Here is an 18,425-nt window from a genome sequence, read left to right on the forward strand (position 1 = left end):
TGTATGCTGTAAGGAAATGGTCCAGTTTCATTCTTCAGCATGTGGCTGTCCAATTTTCCCAACCCCATTTGTTGAAGAGACTGTCTTTTTTCCATTGGACATTCTTTCCTGCTTTGTCAAAGATGAGTTGACCATAGAGTTGAGGGTCCATTTCTGGGCTCTCTAGTCTGTTCCATTGATCTATGTGTCTGTTCTTATGCCAGTACCATACTGTCTTGATGATGACAGCTTTGTAATAGAGCTGGAAGTCCGGAATTGTGATGCCGCCAGCTTTGCTTTTCTTTTTCAACATTCCTCTGGCTATGCGGGGTCTTTTCTGGTTCCATACAAATTTTAGGATGATTTGTCCAATTTCTTTGAAAAAAGTGGATGGTATTTTGATAAGGATTGCATTGAATGTGTAGATTGCTCTAGATAGCATTGACATCTTCACAATATTTGTTCTTCCAATCCGTGGGAATGGAACGTTTTTCCATTTCTTTGTGTCTTTGTCAATTTCTTTCATGAGTATTTTATAGTTTTCTGAGTACAGATCCTTTGCCTCTTTGGTTAGATTTATTCCTAGGTATCTGATGGTTTTGGGTGCAATTGTAAATGCGATCGACTCCTTAATTTCTCTTTCTTCTGTCTTGCTGTTGGTGTATAGGAATGCCACTGACTTCTGTGCATTGATTTTATATCCTGCCACTTGACTGAATTCCTGTATGAGTTCTAGCAGTTTGGAGTGGAGTCTTTTGGGTTTTCCACATAAAGTATCATATCAACTGCAAAGAGTGAGAGTTTGACTTCTTCTTTGCTGATTCAGATGCCTTTGATTTCTTTTTGTTGTCTGATTGCTATGGCTAGGACTTCCAATACTATGTTGAATAGCAATGGTGATAGTGGACATCCCTGCCGCGTTCCTGACCTTAGGGGGAAAGCTCTCAGTTTTTCCCCATTGAGAATGATATTTGCTGTAGGTTTTTCATAGATGGCTTTTATGATATTGAGGTATGTACCCTCGATCCCTATACTTTGAAGAGTTTTGATCAAGAAAGGATGCTGTACTTTGTCAAATGCTTTTTCTGCATCTATGGAGAGGATCATATGATTCTTGTTCTTTCTTTGGTTAATGTATTGTATCACGTTGATTGATTTGCGGATATTGAACCAATTGCAGCCCAGGGATAAATCCCACTTGGTCGTGGTGAATAATCCTTTTAATGTACTGTTGGATCCTATTGGCTAGTATTTTGGTGAGAATTTTTGCATCCATGTTCATCAGGGATAATGGTCTGTAATTCTCCTTTTTATGGGGACTTTGTCTGGTTTGGGGATTAAGGTAATGGTGGCCTCATAAAACGACTTTGAAAGTTTTCCATCCATTTCTATTTTTTGGAACAGTTTCAGAAAAATCGGCATTAATTCTTCTTGAAATGTTTGGTAGAATTCCCCTGGAAAGCCATCTGGCCCTGGGCTTTTTTTTTGTTGCGAGATTTTTGATGACTGCTTCAATTTCCTTAGTGGTTATAGGTCTGTTCAGGTTTTCTATTTTCCTCCTGGTTCAGTTTTGGTAGTGGATACATCTCTAGGAATGCATCCATTTCTTCCAGGTTATCTAATTTGCTGGCATAGAGTTGCTCATAATATGTTCTTATAATTGTTTGTATTTCTTTGGTGTTGGTTGTGATCTCTCCTTTTTCATTCATGATTTTGTTGATTTGGGTCATTTCTCTTTTCTTTTTGATAAGTCTGGCCAGGGGTTTATCAATCTTGTTCATTCTTTCAAAGAACCAGCTCCTAGTTTTGTTGATGTGTTCTACCATTCTTTTGGTTTCTATTTCATTGATTTCTGCTCGATTATTATTTCTCTTCTCCTGCTGGGTTTAGGCTTTATTTGCTGTTCTTTCTCCAGCTCCTTTAGGTGTAGGGTTAGGTTGTGTACTTGAGATCTTTCTTGTTTCTTGAGAAAGGCTTGTATTGTTATATACATTCCTCTTAGGACTGCCTTTGCTGCATCTCAAAGATTTTGAACAGTTGTGTTTTCATTTTCTTTGGTTTCCATGATTTTTTAAAATCCTTCTTTAATTTCCTGGTTGACCCATTCATTCTTTAGTAGGATGCTCTTTAGCCTCCATGTATTTGAGTTCTTTCCGACTTTCCTCTTGTAATTGAGTTCTAGTTTCAAAGCATTGTGGTCTGAAAATAGGCAGAGAATAATCCCAATCTTTTCGTACCAGTTGAGACCTGATTGTGACTTAGGATGTGATCTATTCTGGACAATGTTCCATGGGCACTAGAGAAGAATGTGTATTCAGTTGCTTTGGGATGGAATGTTCTGAATATGTCTGTGAAGTCCATTTGATCCAGTGTGTCATTTAAAGTCTTTATTTCCTTGTTGATCTTTTGCTTAGATGATCTGTCCATTTCAGTGAGGGGGGTGTTAAAGTCCCCCACTATTACTGTATTGTTGTCAATGTGTTTCTTTGCTTTTGTTATTAATTGCCTTATATAATTGGCTGCTCCCATGTTAGGGGCATAGATATTTACAATTGTTAGATATTCTTGTTGGATAGACCCTTTAAGTAGCATATAATGTCCTTCCTCATCTATTACAGTCTTTGGTTTAAAATCTAATTTGTCTGTTATAAGGATTGCCACCCCAGCTTTCTTTTGGTGTCCATTAGCATAGTAAATGATTTTCTACCCCCTCACTTTCAATCTGGGGGTGTCTTTGGGTCTAAAATGAGTCTCTTGCAGACAGCCTATTGAGGGGTCTTGTTTTTTCAATCCATTCTGATAGCCTGTGTCTTTTGGTTGGGTCATTTAGCCCATTTACATTCAGGGTAACTATTGAAAAATACGAATTTAGTGCCATTGTATTGCCTGTAAGGTGACTGTTACCGTATATTGTCTGTGTTCCTTTCTGGTCTATGTTGCTTTTAGGCTCTCTCTTTGCTTAGAGGACCCCTTTCAATATTTCTTGTATGTCTGGTTTCATGTTTGCAAATTCCTTTAGTTTTTGTTCGTCCTTGAAGCTTTTTATCTCTCCTTCAATTTTCAATGACGGCCTAGCTGGATATAGTGTTCTTGGCTGCATATTTTTCTCATTTCGTGCTCTGAATATATCCTGCCAGTCCTTTCTGGCCTTCCAGGTCTCTGTGGATAGGTCTGTGGCCACTCTAATATTTCAACTGTTGTAGGTTACTCTTCTCCTGAGCTGCTTTCAGGATTTTCTCTTTGTCTCTGAGACTCGTAAGTTTTACTATTAGATGTTGGGGTATTGATCTATTTTTATTGATTTTGAGAGGGGTTCTCTGTGCCTCCTGGATTTTGATGCCTGTTTCCTTTCCCAAATTAGGGAAGTTCTCTGCTATAATTTGCTCCAATATACCTTCTGCCCCTCTCTCTCTTTCTTCTTCTTCTGGGATCCCAATTATTCTAATGTTGTTTCATCTTATGGTATCGCTTATCTCTTGAATTCTGCCCTTGTGATCCAGTAGTTGTTTATCTCTCTTTTTCTCAACTTCTTTATTTTCCATCATTTGGTCTTCTATATCACTGATTCTCTCTTTTGCCTCATTTATCCTGGCAGTTCTTGCTCCCATTTTTTATTGTACCTCATTAATAGCCTTTTTGATTTCGACTTGGTTAGATTTCAGTTCTTTTGTTTCTCCAGAAAGGGTTTCTCTAATAAACTTCCATGCTTTTTTCAAGCATAGCTAGTGTCTTTAAAGTTATGATTCTGAACTCTAGATCCGTCATCATACTAATGTCCGTATTGAGCAGGTCCCTGGCAGTCGGTACTACCTCTTTTTCTTTTTGTTGAGGTGATTTTTTCTGTCTTGTCATTTTGTCCACAAGAGAATAGGTGAATGAGAGAACAAAATGCAAACAGGGTAACAACATACCCAGAAAATATACTCTAAACAAATCATAGAAGACCTTAAGCCAGGGGAAAAGAAAGGGAAAAAAAGAAAAAAGGAAAAGATAAAAACAAAGAAAAGCAGAACAAAACAACCAAAAAAAAAAACAGAATATGATCAAATATGATCAGGCTGGTGCATAGATCAGTGCCACCCAGTAGATTCCGGATGTATTTTGGTCTGTTAGAAGAAAGTGCCTCCCAAAATTTTAAAGAAAGAAAAACTTACATATGTACAAAAATAAGGGTTGATATGATGAAGGGATGGAATATGACTCTAAAAATGAAAATTATAAAAAATTTTATAAAAGGAATTTATAAGAAGTTGTTTGAAAAAAGAAAGAAGAGGATTTAAAAAAGAAAAGATAAGAAAAAAGGGAGAGAATGTGATCAGGCAGGAGACTAGAACAAAGCCATACACTAGAGATTTAGGGTATATTTTGATATGTTAGAAGAAACTATCTCAAAATTTTAAAGTGAGTGCAACTTATATATATATGCCACAAATAAGGGTAACTACTATGAAGGGACAGAATATGACTCTAAAAATGAAAAATAAAAATGTTTTTTAAAACATTGATTGATAAGATGTTGGTTGAAAAAGGGAAAAAGAAAAATTCAAAAAAAAAAAAAGACAGTTAAAAAGAAAAAAATTAACTTTGAAAGACTAAAGAATCATGGTAAAAAAGCCATGGATTCTATGTGCAGTAGTCCCCTAGCGCTGGAGTTCTGCCATTCTCATTGATCAGTAAACTTGGTTTCGGCTTGCTGTTCTTGCTGATCTTCTGGGGGAGGGGCCTGTTGCTGTGGTTCTCAAATGTCTTTGTCAGAGGCGGAATTGCCCCACCCTTTCCCAGTCCAGGCTAGGTAATATAGTCGGGTTTGCTCTTGGGACCTTTTGTTCCCTGCAAGCTTTCCGTTGGGCTTTGGAGGCGGAGAGTGAAAATGGCGGCCTCCCAATCTCCACCCGGGAGGAGGCGAGAACTTGGGGACCCGGTCTTCATTGCGCCCCCAGAGAAAATCAGTTAATCACTCCCGTCTTCCTGGTCCCCGGCCGCACTCCGTGCTCACCTGGCCTGTGACCGAGCATTTCTATTTCTGGCGCACGACCCCGTGTGGCATCTCCAAACCCAGCAGATCCCTGCTGTGCACTCCTACGCCACTCCTTCCGGGGGAGGAAGGGGACTCTCCTCAGATCTGCTGCTTGTTGGGCCCCTGCTGGCGGAGCAGTGGCCCGACTGAGCCGCGGATCATGGTTTATGGCAACCCCAAGCTGAGAGCCCGTGCCTGGGCTCCGTCTCTGCAGCCTGCTTCCCCGCTCCGATACCTGGGAGCTCTGCTGCACTCAGGCACCCCCGGTCTTTCTGTTACCCTGAGGGTCCTGAGACCACAGTGTCCTACAAGAGTTCGACCCCCTGCTTAGCCACTGGAGTGATGTCCCTCAGAGGACCCGACTTCTAAAAGTTCTGATTTTGTGCTCCACAGCTCTATCACTTGCCAGAAGCGGCTGGGGGAGGCCCCCTCCCCCGCCGTCTATCCTCCCGAATATCGCCTCGAATTCACTTCTCTGCACATCCTACCTTCCAGAAAGTGGTCGCTTTTCTGTTCAGAGAGTTGTTGCTATTCTTTCTTCAATCTCCTGTTGAGTTTGTAGGTGTTCAGAATGGTTTGATCCCTATCCAGCTGAATTCTTGAGACCAGACGAAATCCAGTGCGCACCTCTTTAGTATGTGATGTGATGTGCTCATTTTACTATCATGAAATGAGATCAACAGATAACATACCTGCTCATCTGTGTAATTTTTTAAAAGTATGCCCTAAAAACAATATAAAGGATAAATAACAATACGTATTTCAAAACATAACTGTTTCGGCATAAGTAATCAGTTGCTTGCATCCAGATGCAAAATCACTGTGGACACAACAGCAAAGTGAAACCCATGCACAATATTTATTTGCAAACCAAATATAAAGAACTTTGTCACTGGTGCCATAATTTTCCAAGCTGGTGACCAGCTTCTGACAGTTTCAAAACACAGTGGCATCTTCTCTCAAGTTGCCTGATTTTAGGATTCCTGTTTCAGTATGTGTTTTAAAACTGGGCAGCAATTAACTTTTTTTTACATGTAAAATGCCGTGAGGGTTTTTTATTGTTATGTTAATCACCATACATTACATCATTAGTTTTAGATGTAGTGTTCCATCATTCATTGTTTGTGCATAACACCCAGTGTTCCATGCAGAATGTGCCCTCTTTAATACCCATCACCAGGCTAACCCATCCTCCCAACCCCCTTCCCTCTAGAACCCTCAGTTTGTTTTTCAGAGTCCATCATCTCTCATGGTTCATCTCTCCCTCCAATTTCCCCCCTTCTTCATTCTTCCCCTCCTGCTATCTTCTTCTTTTTTTTTTTCTTAACATTATTGCATTATTTGTTTCAGAGGTACAGATCTGAGATTCAACAGTCTTGCACAATTCACAGCACTTCCCAGAGCACATACCCTCCCCAGTGTCTATCACCCAGTCACCCCATCCCTCCCACCCCACCCCACACTCCAGCAACCCTCAGTTTGTTTCCTGTGATTATGAATTCCTCATATCAGTGAGGACATATGATACATGTCTTTCTCTGATTGACTTATTTTGGTCAGCATAACACCCTCCAGTTCCATCCACGTCATTGCAAATGGCAAGATCTCATTCCTTTTGATGGCTGCATAATATTCCATTGTATATATATATACCACCTCTTCTTTAGCCATTCATCTGTTGATGGACATCTTGGCTCTTTCCACAGTTTGACTATTGTGGACATTGCTGCTATAAACATCGGGGTGCACGTACCCCTTCGGATCCCTACATTTGTATCTTTGGGTAAATACCCAGTAGTGCAATTGCTGGATTATATGGTAGCTCTATTTTCAACTTTTTGAGGAACCTCCATACAGTTTTCCAGAGTGGCTACACCAGCTTGCATTCCCACCAACAGTGTAGGAGGGTTCCCCTTTCTCCGCATCCCTGCCAACATCTGTCGTTTCCTGACTGGTTAATTTTAGCCATTCTGACTGGTGTGAGGTGGTATCTCATTGAGGTTTTGATTTGGATTTCCCTGATGCCGAGTGATGTTGAGCACTTTTTGATGTGTCTGTTGGCCATTAGGATGTCTTCTTTTAAAATGCCATGAAGTTTTTTTTTTTTTTTTTTTGCCATGAAGTTTTAACCTACAGATAATTAGGCTTTTCAGGATCATGGGTTTTGTCCAGCAGGACATTGAACTGTGGTATAAGCCCTCACTGTGGAATACTTCAGCAGAGGTGGGATCCCCAAACCTGCCTGTGCCCCTCTGGGTCTCCGGTCTCCCTGGCCAGTAAGCTGTAGGTATATGAGGGACTTTGGCCCCAGCACTGTTGGTGGAAGTGATCTGTGGGACTTCTGTACTGAAGCAAGTGACAGCAGGGTCCTCCTCCTTTCCTCCTTCACTCCCTCCCCCAGTGAACAACCCACAGTTACCTGGGAGCCCAGGATGGAGGAGGGTCCCACACCTGCATGAGGCTCCTCACATGCAAGAAATAAACCTGCCTTGGGTTAAGACCCTGAGAATTTGGCATTTTCTATTGTGACACCTGGTGTTTATTATCCTTCCAAACACAGGACCTATCCTTTGCATTGCAATGTATTTGTGTCATGACCTGCACCCACTAAACACCAGAGGGCTCCAGAAGTCATTATGACAAGCAAAGACAGCCTCATGAATCCCCAGAATGCTCCTTGAGGAACCACAGCTTTAGATCCACAGCAAACTAAAAATCTTCATTAGTGATTCTTCTTCCACTTTATGCTTAGAAATAGATTCCTGGCATTTGCTTGAACTGCTTTCTAGTCCTAGTTAAAATTAAGGAAAAATCACCCACACCAATCAGGATTATAGTAACAAACACAGTGAGGCAGAAAGCAAACAGCCTTCTGCTTTGGACCAACCACTCTGTCTTTCACTATTTTGTATTCATCAGGGCACTCGATGGATTTTGCCTCCATACCTCTGGCAGATTCTCTGCATCTATGATGTCCAGTGCCTTGTGTGGAATGGCTTTGTCCAAGTTGAGAGTTAAGGGACAGAAGGCAAACGTTGTTTCTTGACAGGGCACTGGGGAAGATGCTGCATTTAACTGAGTTGCTCTCAGAGTCGATCCACATTGGGTCCCACATTCCAGTGGCCCCCATTGGTCCAGGCACTCTCTGCCCCCCAATCATCAAGGTAGATGGAGGGCCATGTTCAGGAACTCACCTCACATCCATGGTGCTGTCTATGGTGACATTCTGAATCCCTGTCACTCACTTGATGATGTTGACAGAGTCATGAATCTATCTGCCTCTTCCCTTAGGGTGCACTCCTGAGCTGACATTTTGTTTCTCCATGGTGCCCAAGGGACTGACACTGGTATGGAGGACACCTGACCCTGTGTTCTCCATAGATACCAGATTCAACCACAGTATATGGACTCTATTGATAGCAAAGAAATGAAACCAGCAGCCTGTGACAGGCAGCCATAAGTTGCTATTTGCCCCAAACCCACACTCCAGAGACCATCTGCTGTGTTAGGTAAACTCTTTGAGTCACCAAAGATTTAACAGAGGGGTCTCCTGGAAATCTTCAGTCCATTAAACTATTACCAAGCACTATATTGGAAATCAGCAGAGGAAAACATGATCAGATTTTGAATTTTGTTTGCCTACATAAACTAGTTTGGCTTTCACATATGACTAAAAGCAAAAAAGCTAAAATATAGTATGAAATTTAGTATATAATTCCTGGAAATATGATAAAAAACCACCTGGGGATTTGATTTTTGCCATCAATATCGGGGCAGATGTCATGTAAACCTGTCTTCTCTCTACACCACATTCTGTAGGGTGTGAACACCAGTTTTTAAAAGACACAGCTCTTATACTGTTTGATAACATATTTTAACACAAAGACAAGACTTGAAGGGAACACCCCAGACAGCTAAGTGTACTTTCCATTCATTTTTGAGCATCTACTCTGCATTTAACACTGTCATTTTCTTAGGGATACAGAATGGGAAGGCAGAAATCCTGCCCCTGTGAAGCCAACATCATAGTAGGGGCCATTGACAGTAAACAGGTCACTCAGTAAATCACACAGGGCATTAGAAGGTGAAGGCTATGGGAGAACCCAGTGTGAGGAACACAAGAAGGGAAAGCTGGGATGTGAGTGGAAGGAAGGTCACTGAGAAACAAAGCCCGGTATCAGAGAGGGCAGGAGCCCAAACAACACTGGGGTGGGGTGGGGGACATTTTCCACAGGGCAAAGTGGGGCAGTGTGGCTGAAACAGAGTGGAAAGGGGTCCAAGGGAAGTTGGAGAGTGACCTGAAGTGGGAGGAAGTGGGGGAGACTTTAGTCTTACCCTGAAATTAGGGTTTTGAACAGAAAAGTGAACTCGTAAAATTTATGTTTACAATTTTACACACTACAGTGGCTTCAGAGGGGAGAATGGAAAGGTGGTACAGAGAGAACAGCTAGGAGGCATTAGTACTTGACCCTATAAAAGGATTCTGCTCCCTGGACTTGGTAGCAGTGATGGAGGCACTGAGGAGCAACCAGAGTCTAGATCTTTGTCTACTTTTGTGTACAGACTGGCTGCAGGTATGGGAGAGGAAAAATGTAGCTGATCACTCCAAGATTTTGGCTAGAGCTGCTACAAACATGGAAGCCATTCATGGAAGATGAGGGAACAGTGGGCAGGGTAAGTACAGGAAGGAGTGCACACTGGACATGGCAGGTGTTGAATATACAAGTTGGGACTTCAGGAAAGAGGTCCTATTCAAGGAGTTATATTTGGACAGAAACAATAGATAGTTTGACAGTTGCAGTAAAGAGCTGGAAGCAATTGGCAACTCAGTAAGGATAACACCATGAAGGGGCTCAAGACCAAGCTCTTGGTACCACAGTATAAAGAGGTTGAGTTGATGAAAAGGCATCTGCAAAGCAGACTGAGAATAAACTAGCAGTGGGGTAAAAGAAAAACAAAGAAGTACAGCTCACTGAGAGCAAGGGAGAGAACTGTTTCTGGGGAGGGATTGGAGGATGGAATCAATGGTGATAAAAACCATAAACCATAAAAAGGATGCCTCATCCTCCCAGCTTAATATACATCTACATGTGATCCCATGTGACATCCCTGTGCCTTTGTAAACACGTTTGTGAACCACAGAGCTGGTGAGCACATGTTGTTTACATACATCACCTTGGCACTGATGGGCATGTGGTTAGTTGGCTATAAAAGATAAATACCTGCTGAGATGTCAACAACCTGAAGGAACAATATATTTATGGAAAATAAACTCTTGTTTACTCAGAAGGTAAAGACACTGATAAGAATGATATTGACTTCAACCTGTAGAGGGAAGGTTTGTCTAATATGCCAGACCCTCAGCAGAAAACCCAGCTTGCCTTAGGTCAAAATAACCCTTGGGGTTACAGAAGGGAGGGGGGTGGTGGGATGGGGTAACCGGGTGATGGGTATTAAGGAGGGAGTGTGCTGTGATGAGCACGTGCTGTTATATGCAACTAATGAATCATTGAACACTACATCAAAAACTAATAATATGTTGGCTAATTGAACATAATAAAAATAAATAAATTCATAAAAATACATACATACATACATACATACATAAAATAAATAAGCCTTGGTCTGCCCACATCTCTCAACAGATCACAGGGCATGCTGACTGAGGAGACAGGGTCAGCTGACAGCCAACAGAGGTCGCTGACATATCAGCAGGGGCTAGCCAGAAGACTGGGGCCATTGGAGGGCCAGACCATATGACGAAATCTCAGGGTGAGGTAGTTGGTCCTTTCTGCCTAGTTAATTCACATAATGGCTTTGCTGCTTAATTAACCCTAATTGCTTGATCAATTAATTGCTTAATTAACTTGGTATGGGAATAAGTGCACATTTATTAAGCAATAAGTGGTTGGTAGCTTTCTTGGTTACTTTTTCCCATTGACATCCTCAAATCAAGGAGTGTTCACATATACCAATTGCCAGCTGGTTCAAATGCCACAAAAACAATGCAGTAACATCAAATAAGGTGCTAAGTGGGCATTGGCTATCATCTTTTGCAGTGTGGCCACCAATGGTAACGTTGAGAAGACTAGTTTGTGTGGATTGGAGTGGATTGAGGAGAAAATAGAAGTGTGGGGATTGGAGGCAGTGAGTCCAAGGGACACTCTTGCTGTAAGGGTCATGGAATTGGGAGGTGGTGGCTGGGGAAGGTAATGGCATCAAGAGAGTATTCCTAACATAGAAGAAAGACTGCATGCTTGCATGCTGTAGGGGAGGGGCAGAGAGAGGAGAAGGTGACATAGGGAGAGAAGTCAGAGTTGCTGGTTGTGGCGTCCCCAAGCCAGCGAAGGGGACAGGAGCCTAGTGCACACACAAGGGCCTGTCTGCCGAGAGTGGGAGATGGGGTCGTGAACTGAGGATGAAGGCAGCTAGCTGTATGGTGCAGATGCCAGTCTGTGGGGGGCTGGGGTTGGCAGAAAAGCCAGTTTAAGTGAGGAAGAAGATGTGGGTTAAGTCCAATGAAATTATAAGAAAAGATATAATAAAGATAAAAGTAGAAGTCAATGAATAGAAACAAAGTTTAATAGGATGGATCAACAAAGACAGAAGTTTGATTCATTAAAAAGCTAATAAAGTAGGCAAAATCTTTTCCCCCAAAACAGACCATAGAAACAGACCACAGGGATGTTTTTCCTGATGTTTTTCTCCTAAAGCTTCCCATATCTTGCTCCTCTGCCTTGAGCCAGTGCTATTGCTCCTGACCTGACATATGAAAAATACCACCTCCTCTTGCTGGCTCATGGCCCCAGGTTTCCATACACTTGGTCTGACATCATAGAAACATTCCAGCATGCTCTGTCCCACTCAGTGAGTTGGATAATTGCATGATTGTCTTTGTCTAGGTAAGTAAATCTTTTGCTTTGAAGCCCAAAGTGCCAAATGCCAGCAGCACTCTTGGTCAGACCCAGCTCTCTCTATGCTCAACTAAGACAGTGCAGCAGTGCCTGCCATGGCTGCATTCAGAGAGCTACTTTGACACAGCTGGGCCAGGCTGAGTGCCAAAATGGCAAAGCATGGGACTCTATGGTGGAAAAGTCATGGTCCCAAACCTTGTCTAAAGCAGAGTTCCCACACCAACAGAGCTGGCAGGTGGTGTTCCAGCCTTGGGGACAGGGATGTTCTCCCTCACAGGCTAGTCCATCTCTCAGCCTTCACCCACAGTCCATCCCTTTGGAGTAGAGTTCCCTGCTTCTCTGAAAAGCCTCCCTGATTTAGCTGTAAAGAGCATCTTGGAAAACCTTGGAATACCAGCTATAGATCTGGAATAATGCAAAAGCAAATCAATCCCACTTCCATATTATAATGATATGAAATTTGAAAGCAATTCTGATGCCCTCAACCAGAGGTGAATAAGTTAAACATGGCAGGATATGCAGTAGTGAGGTGGGTGGGGTATATGGTGAGGACTGCAGCCACGAGACAGCATGTGCCCATCCTGTGGGGCAGGCCATCATCAGCTCAATCCCACATGGTGGCCATGGGGTAAAATTAGCCAACAATGCCAAATCTTTAGGTTTTTCTGAAAAGAAGTCAGAAATCTAGACTTTTAGTGAAAATGGGTTGGTAATGAATTAGTGGGTTTTTTTTTTTTTTTTTTTTTTTTTTACAGATTTTATTTATTTATTTGAGAGAGAAAGAGAGCAAGTAGGGGGAGGGAGAGGGACAAGTCATGGCGCCCAACATATGGCTCAATCCCATGACCCTGAGATCATGAACTGAGCTGAAATCAAGAGTTGGATGCTGAATGAACTGAGCCACCCAGGTGCCCCACACCTGAGGGTTTTTTTTAATAGTACAATCCAACATTTTCATAATCAACATCAACTTTAAGACTTCACTTTTCCAGGATAAACTTACCCAACCCAGTTAGTATCCTTGGTGTCACAAAAGTTTCAGACCTTCAGCCCCAACACCCATAAAGATAATTCTCCTCTTAAAAATCTCAGCAGGGAATGGATTCATCACTTTAACCAAATTTTTTCAGTGTAGTTACAGGGGATTCTTGTCTTTGCTCCAAAGCTGCAGATTTCTATTAATTCAATCTTTGCTTGTCTTGGCTTGTATCATTTGGATTTCTGTTTGGTTAAATCTACCTGTCCTGTGTGTATACAATTTATTTTTTTATTTTTGGTGGAGGACTTTAATCTGTGACTCTTAAAATAAATTGAATTAAGATAGGCGCTGGTGGTGAGGATGTGGGCTGCATTGAGCCTAGGTGCTGGAATTTCCGTGTATTATAAATGACAAGGTCTAGAGTGTGACTGGGGATGTGAGTGGCTGAGGTGGGTAGAGGACAAGGTGTGAAGAGAGGCAGTCAGGAACTGCCAGGACATTGGAAAGAGCCTCCATGTGGATATCCATGTGAGATATGGATTGTTGGGGAAGCTGAAATCCAAGGAATGAAATAGCCCTAGGGAGCCTATAAACAACCACTGTAGAAAGGAGCAGAGGTCAAGGAGAAAGAAAGGCCACATTACATCAGGTTAAAGTGGTAACGGGGCTGTAGAAGAAATGCATTCACCTGGAGTGTGCTACATGGGAGGCAGGTAGCTTCTCTCAACTCCTAGCACAGAGGGAAAGTCCTTGTAATGCCCAATGGGCTTTCCTGGACCAGCTTGTGGCTACTTCTCAGCCTTCACCCTAGCACCTGGCTCACTAGAATTCCATCCACAGGCTTCCTCCCAGTTCCTGGAACAGGCCACACTCCTTCTCACCATGAGCGGACTACTCTCCTGGGGAAATGTCTCCATACTGATTCCCATAGACACCCACCTTTCTCCTGCATTTTGTCAGATCTTGGCACACCTGTCTCCAGAAGGGGACTTCAAATGAGGGGATCTCATTGGGTATGAGTCTACACCTGCATTTCTTAAACTCTCTGGACTCATTTTCCTCACCTCTCAACAGGTGTGGAGTGCTAATCTCATGGCCAAAAGCATGGGGGTGAAAGAGCAGCCATCTGTGAATGGGTTCAGCTCAGTTCCTGGGCTTTGAGCAAAGATTGCCTAAGCCTAAATAATACATGTAAATGTCCACTTAAACAGTGAAATGTTATATAAATAAAAATGTTGGCTTGAAATAACCAGTGTACCTATCAACCCACTGTCATTGCAAAGTGGGGTCTTGGTTGGAAACATCAATTCACACAGGGTGGTAAGGAATGAGGAACTCTCCTTCCCTCTCTCATTTTATTCCCATGTCCTGTGTCCCTATTGCCAACAACTCTGTGGGAGGCAAGGTGTGTGAGGGGAAAGATGGCCATGGCAATACCCAGATTCCAGCTGTGGGGTACTGCTAATGAGCTGCAGCCCTAGGTAATTCACAGGGGGTCAGGGTTCCCACTCTGCCCAATCCAAGAAGGGGTTTGCTCTGGATAACTTGAGGGAGGCCTTTCCATTTCCATCTGACAACCTAGGGTTTTCAGTGGTTCTAAGGATGACAATCACCTCAGAGGGACTCCAGCCCATGCTCTGGCAAAAGGAGTGAATCAGCTACAGAGGTTTCAGCCAAAAGGCCTGTCAGGGTCTACTGCAGCTTCTCTTGCATCTCACAAGCCTCTGTGGAAACCAGAGTCTTCACTACCTGGGCTTGACTTGTAGACTAGGAGTGAAGGCCAGAACACCACCTGAATGCTGCTTGGAGGCCCAATAAGCTTTGTGCTACAGTCCCACACCAGCCCCCAGGAGAATGTGAAACACCCAATTATGTTGATTTGTAATCTAGCTGTACAATTCTGAGTCAAGGAAGTTCCAAGCAGCTCTAAAGAGGACAAAATGCCTAAGATCACTTTTCTCACTGAAATGAAGTGCCTGATGACCAGAATTCAGTTTTCTTTACTGAATAGTCCCAGTTGGATATTCTCTATATGAAGGTCAAATGAATGGAATTTCTGAAGTTCAAAATCTTAAATATCCAGAGTTCAACTAAAACCTTCAAATCCCACTGACCTCTTTCTAATACCAGGCTTTGTAGGACTGAATATTAGAAACAGAGCATCTTATTGTTTTGAGTTATTTAGGAGTGCTTCAGATGTCTGAAGAGGTTATTAAGTTGGACTTTGCTACTTTAAGTGGGGAATTTTCTAAATATTTGAATTAAGGAGTCAGAAGCCCCCCACTTCCCCCACCACCAAACACTGTCACCCATCACTTATCTCTTGCTCCCTTCTCCTTGTGGCTAAAGAAAGGTAAATGGCTGAAAATGTCATAATTCTGGGTAAAGAGCAAGTAAATGCAATCAATAAAGTTCTTTTGTTGATAGCCAATATAAGCCAACTACTTAAACTGAGCAAAAACTAAGCAGCAAATGGAATTTGTAAGAAGGTAACTGGGGTTCCTCAGGAGTTTAAAGAAGGATTGACCATCCCTGCAGTGAGAAAGGAAGCAACCAGAGAGCTCAGCAGGAAACATAAACCCTCTCTGCAATGTTGTTATCAGCTTAGCTCAGCTCCCACCACCTCCAGTGCCTGCATCTGTCAGGTCTTCATATTACAATTTCTGCTAAAAAGCATGTGACAGGCTAAGCCTGGTTGCACAACCAGCCTAGAGGGGTCACACTGTGTCATCAGTTTTGCTGAGGGCCACCCCTGGGAATTACAGCAGGTCCTAGAGAGAGACACAAAGAACAGCCAGTCCACTGGTATTATTGTGCCCAAAGTCCAATTCACATTATGTGGTTATGACTGGCAAAATGAAAATTCAAGATTGATATCCAAGTGAGGGGAAATGCAGTGTGTTGAGCCCCGTCTGGCACACTATTTTTGCCACTGAACAAGAACAGGGCTGGTAGGGAAAGGGAGATGCAGGTATCCATGGAGACCAACTCCTGATCAAGTCACCAATGACCAATGGTGTCACTGACCAAAAATACCTCCCCTATGTCACCTTCAGTGCTCAACTTACCTGAATTCTCAGCACCATGAACCATTATGTGATATCCCTTTCTAAGGTCCAATAATGCCATCCATTGTGTTCCCTGCCTGTACATTCTTACTGGTTTCCTCCAACTTGTCTGATTTTCTTCTCTGCCTTTTCAGGATCCTTTCTCAGAAATACCTACCATGTCTCCACTCAAGAAACCCATACCCAGAAGTTGGGTGAGTGATTATTTCTCTCCAGCATGCTGGCTTGAGTCAAGGTTAATTCACTAAACACTATACATCATTTTGTCAGCACAAAATAGGAAGACTTCACTGAGATGCATGTCAACTTCAACAACTTGAACAACTCCCCATTTCTATCTTGCTCAAATTCAAAATTCAGATTTCACAGGAAAGAGAATCTGAGAGGCCCAGCTTGAATGAATTGGCTACTGCTTGAGAGGCCCAGTGATGCAGAACAGCCACCATTGCCACCATCAGGAGCCCCCTAGGGACAGTGCTGAAAGAGGCAAGGACTGTGGTGAGCCGGGAGGTTTACCAGAAGGCTCCACAGAGGGCCAGAGCAAAAGCAAGACTTTACCTAGATTTCCTCCTTACAAGCAACCTGCTCCTCCAGTGGGGAACACCACCCTGCCTTAATAGTTTTATTTCATAAATAGTTCTTTGTTGCTGCAGCAAGCTGGCTTTGGGGGAAGGGAAGGTGGGATTGAAGTGGGTGCAGAGACCTTTGGCCCTTGTCAATGAAGAGAACATCTTCTCAAACATTTATTCTGTTTTCGATAATGTTGAGATTTTATTCACTCCATAAGACAGCACTCTGTTTCTTGATAAGGATGCCCTACAGATGAGGTCTGATGGGACCCACTGGAATTTGAGAAATGTTTCCTTGTAAGCCACTAGGCTAGAGGCAAAAGTACATCTTGTCAAGACTATTCCCACTCCTGTTAAAAATACCTCCCTTAGAGGGGGTGGGAGGATGGGTTAGCCTGGTGATGGGTATTAAGGAAGGCACGTACTGCATGGAGCACTGGGTGTTACACGAAAACAATGAATCATGGATCACCACATCAAAAACTAATGATGTATTGTATGGTGACTAACATAACATAACATAACATAACATAACATAACATAAAATAAAATAAAATAAAATAATAAAATAAAATAATAAAATAAAATAAAATAATAAAATTAAATTAAAAATAAAATAAAATAACATAAAATAATAAAATAAAATAAAATACCTCCCTTATATTTGGAATTGGTTCCTCCAAGTCGCCTCTGATAGCATGGTTCCAAGGAAAAACAATCAATAATAACACACTGACTCCTATTCCAACCATCAATTCCAGGGCTGGGCAAGTGAACCATGCTGTGTCAGTCTGAGTTCTTTCACAGAATATTTTAAATTGGAGTTTAAACTTTCTTTATGGTAGCAACACTTGGATGATATGGCCCCAGAGAGACCCTCAATTATATTTGTGTATTGTGCAGAAGTAAGTCTGAGAGTGATAACAAATTGCAGAGAAAACCAGAAATGAGAGACAGAAGGGGTAGGAGGCCTGACAGTGATTACTTCTTGGATCCCACATCATTGAAGCCTCACTCTGTCTCTTTCCTTCCTGTGGTTTGGATACATAAGCCAATGAGTTCCCATTTTTATCCTAAACTAGTTTGGGTTTGGCTCCAGAATTTGCAACCAAAAAATTCTGACTTTTGCAGAAACAATCAGTTGTAGAATTGGAGAAATCCAAACAATAGATTCCAAAAGGGTGGACGTAAGTCACAGAGGGACAGAAGAAGAATGTCAGGAGTCACTTCTTCCCTACTGCAGTAGAGAAGTGGCTGGTTACCTAAGATACAGATGCTGTTGGTACCTAGATCACAGCCCCTCAACATTCCCCATCCCAGTGCTGCCAACCCACAGCAGTCACATGACTGTGCCCTCACTGCAAGCAGGCTGAGGAAGAGACATCAGACATTTTCCACTTACATAAAGGAGGCCAGATTTTGCTGCTGTAGGTAGAAGATTCTCAAAGTGTGGGAAGGTGGTTCAGATGTCAGGCAGCCTAAAAGGATGACAAATTCTACTGTGAGCCCCCAACAGATAAAGTCTGCCCAGTTCTGCTCTCAGACATGACCCTTAAGATCATGAGTCAAGCAAAGTGTTCCCAGAGAGAAAACCCAGGAGCTGCTGGATTACCTAACCAGAGAGCCAGGGAGCCAGGAACATATAAAACAAGTCTTACCAACTTCATTTTCTTTGCCCAAAAATATACAGTAAAAACACCCTGGACTAATATTTCTTCTTTTATTTTTCTTTTCTAAAGAACAATTTCCATCACACTTAACTACTTTAGTTCTGAAAGAGCAAATTTAGATGCAGCTCATGTTCCTAACTCTAGTCATCCAAGGGTCTCAGGTGCACTCTTGAACTTGCTGAAGGTTGGTTATGTGAACCAATAACTTCCCCCTTTTTGAGTAAACTAG

Source organism: Mirounga angustirostris, unplaced genomic scaffold, assembly GCF_029215605.1.
Source record: "Mirounga angustirostris isolate CCGP_5_RB_7025 unplaced genomic scaffold, mMirAng1.0.hap1 SCAF_10, whole genome shotgun sequence".
Taxonomy (NCBI): domain Eukaryota; kingdom Metazoa; phylum Chordata; class Mammalia; order Carnivora; family Phocidae; genus Mirounga; species Mirounga angustirostris.